Raw genomic sequence first — 2,861 nt, 5'->3', positions numbered from 1 at the left:
GGGCAAGGGAAGGGAAGGGCAAGGAAAGGGAAGGGAAGGGCAAGGAAGGAGGAGAGGAGAGGAGAGGAAGAAAGAGAGATAAATGAACATATTTAAAAGCAAAGACATAGGCCTGGCATGGTAGCTGATGCTTGTAATCCCACCACTTTGGGAGGCTGAGGCAAGAGGATCCCCCTTGAGCTCAGAAGTTCAAGACCAACCTGGCCAACATGGTAAAACACCATCTCTACCAAAAAAATACAAAAATTTGCTGGGTGTGGTGGTGTGTGCCTGTAGTCCCAGCTACTTGGGAGGCTGAGATGTGAGGATCACTTGAACCCAGGAGGTTGAGGCTCACTGCACTCCAGCCTGGGCAACAGAGGGAGACCTTGTCACAAAACAATAAATAAAATTAAAAAGGCGAAGACGTGACCCTTCTATGTCTCGTAAATGTTCATTAACACTACATCTAAAACAACTGCCGCTTCAGCTGGGGAAGCTCTATTAGGGAATTCTGGAAGGCATAATCCTGGGAACTAACCAACCAGCCAAGGGTGCCAGTGAATTAGAGCACCTTCCCTCTTCCAAAAGGTAGAACCTGCTAGACGCAAGGCCTAAGGGGAAGCTGTCATGAGAGGCCCAACTGTTTTGTGTTTTGTTTTGTTTTGTTTTTTTTTGAGACAAAGTCTCACTCTGTTGCCCAGGCTGGAGTGCAGTGGTGCAATCTCGGCTCACTGCAACCTCTGTCTCCCGGGTTCAAGCGATTCTCCTGCCTCAGCCTCCCGAGTAGCTGGGACTACTGGCGTGCGCCACCATGACTGGCTAATTTTTGTATTTTTAGTAAGATGGGGTTTCACCATGTTGGCCAGGATGGTCTCGATCTCTTGATCTCGTGATCCACCCACCTCGGCCTCCCAAAGTGCTGGGGTTCACTCACAGGGAGTATTTCTTTCTATCAAATAAGGAGGTTACCCTGACACATTTCAGAGAAAAAACAAGGTAGCATCTTTAGGCTTGGGGATACAACAAGAGTCTGGTCTGATCCTGGCTTTAACTTCTTTATGAACGAATTACAGCACCACTTGTCTTTCTTAAGTTTCCTCAGATCCCATCAGAAAATTTTCTGACGACCAGCAAATGCCCACAGTAGAGTATAAAAAAGAACTACCCAGCCACTGAAGTCAACTTTAGCTCTAAATGAAAGTTTTATGTCTCCTGAGCTTCCAAACAGGAAAATTATATCATGGCTGACAGTAAAGTAATTTAATTGCACTGTTGCTATGACAACATGCTGCTCTCTTTCTTTTTAATTTGCTTATTTGTCAGTAGCTTCCCAGAGGAACTAACACGCTATTCTCCATGTATCCTTTTGTTTTAAGCAAACACTGCCAGCAATATGGTTTTAGGAGAAAAAGTGGCATTGTCACGGAGAGAGGGTTATGGGAGTTCAGTACCCTTGGACCGTGTGTGCGCTTTGTGCTGGGACCCCGTACTCTCCAACCGCTCACTGCATCCCTATAAATCCCGGATTTTATAGCAACAGTGTAAAGAGCTGCTGATCACTACAGTTCCATGTAAAAACAAAACTAAACTAAACAAAAAAAAAAACAGTTCCCAGAAACCACAGCTGAGGAGTTTTCCATTATTATACTCTAACTACAGATTTCGCCAAATCTTTTTTTCCTCCTGTTTTAGAGGGGAAAAAAAAGAATCTGGATCATGTGAGTTGCAGTTAAGCAAACATTTTTAATCTGCTGCCAACAAGGCTGCTCCACCAGATACGCAAATAGTTATTCACTGGTGACCTCCTTACAACTTTTCTCTACACACACACACACACACCCTCTTTTGTTTTTATGACTTGCTGTGTTTTGTTACCCTTTTTATTTTTTAACGGAGAAAATGAGGCAAGAAAGCTTAGTTTCTCGCCTAGTAAACAGAAGGTCTCCAAATAACTGACAAAGACATTACTGGCCCAGCACTGAACAGATGTTCGATGCGAACTTTAAAAAGTTAAGAAATCCTCCCAGAGCGGAGCAGGGCAGTCCCAAGTCTGGGGGGCCGAGTCACCCCCCACCCAGCACGCGCGCGCGCGCACGCACGCGCTTCACTCTCGTCTACTGTACTTGTCAAAAACATTTCAAGGGGACCTGCGGGAGTGGCGATTGGCTGCATCCCGCGTCAATCAGTGGCGTTGCCGGGCAACGGGGGAAACTGCTCTTCTCCCCGTATACAGGGCAATTGGGAGCTCGCATACCTTCACTGCCGGTCAGATGTCATAAACCTTTTATTGGCCGCACCGCAGCGAGCCTCGAAAACATATCAATAAAAGCCCGCCGTCCCCCAACTTATCCAGGGCCCAAGGAGGGTTTCAAAGAGGGCCGGGATGAAGGGGGTCGGGCCTCGGGGTCTCCGGAGACGTTCGTTGCCTGTGCCAAGTCTGCACAGTTTAGGAGGGAGGGATCTTTGTTAGAAGCCTGTTTCTCATCTTGGGGTCTCCACTTGATCGGAACCCCCTCCCTGCCCCGGAACGGCGGGGACCCCGTCCTCCGCAGACAATACCAACTCTGTTCCTTGCGGGCTTTTCGGAAATCGAGGCACCGGAAAGCAGCACGCACGTCGGGGCAGGAAACTCTTCGGACCCGGCAACTTCCCGGCTAGGGGGCTCCCAGGCCCCCCACCCGACCCTCCCCCCAGGACCTGCGGGGTCCCTCGTCTTCCGAGGGCGGCGAGGTAGTCTCCAGGACCGTCTCGGACGCGCCTCCCGCCCCGGGTGCCCCCCGAGCCCACGCGGGAGCCTGAGGGAGCGGGGCGCAAACTCACCTGGCCGGAGCGGGGCACGGGGGCGCGGGGTAGCCGCTGCCCTTCAGCGGGAGCCGACA

At 50.2% G+C, this 2,861-nt stretch overlaps 1 protein-coding gene across 9 annotated transcripts in view; it reads right to left on the bottom strand.

Annotated features, from left to right (window-relative positions):
* FOXN3 (forkhead box N3) overlaps positions 1 to 2,861 on the bottom strand; it is a 473,349-nt gene that overhangs the window by 256,677 nt on the left and 213,811 nt on the right. For 2 of the 9 annotated variants that reach the window (XM_023205416.1, XM_023205420.1), the window contains exon 1: positions 2,803 to 2,861. The exons of the other annotated variants lie outside the window; for them this stretch is intronic. The gene's annotated coding sequence lies outside the window, so the exon portion shown is untranslated. The remainder of the gene's footprint in view (positions 1 to 2,802) is intronic. 9 annotated transcript variants of the gene reach the window in all.

The sequence above is a fragment of the Piliocolobus tephrosceles genome, chromosome 6, assembly GCF_002776525.5.
Source record: "Piliocolobus tephrosceles isolate RC106 chromosome 6, ASM277652v3, whole genome shotgun sequence".
Taxonomy (NCBI): Eukaryota; Metazoa; Chordata; class Mammalia; order Primates; family Cercopithecidae; genus Piliocolobus; species Piliocolobus tephrosceles.
This window is presented reverse-complemented; position numbering and strand designations above follow the sequence as displayed.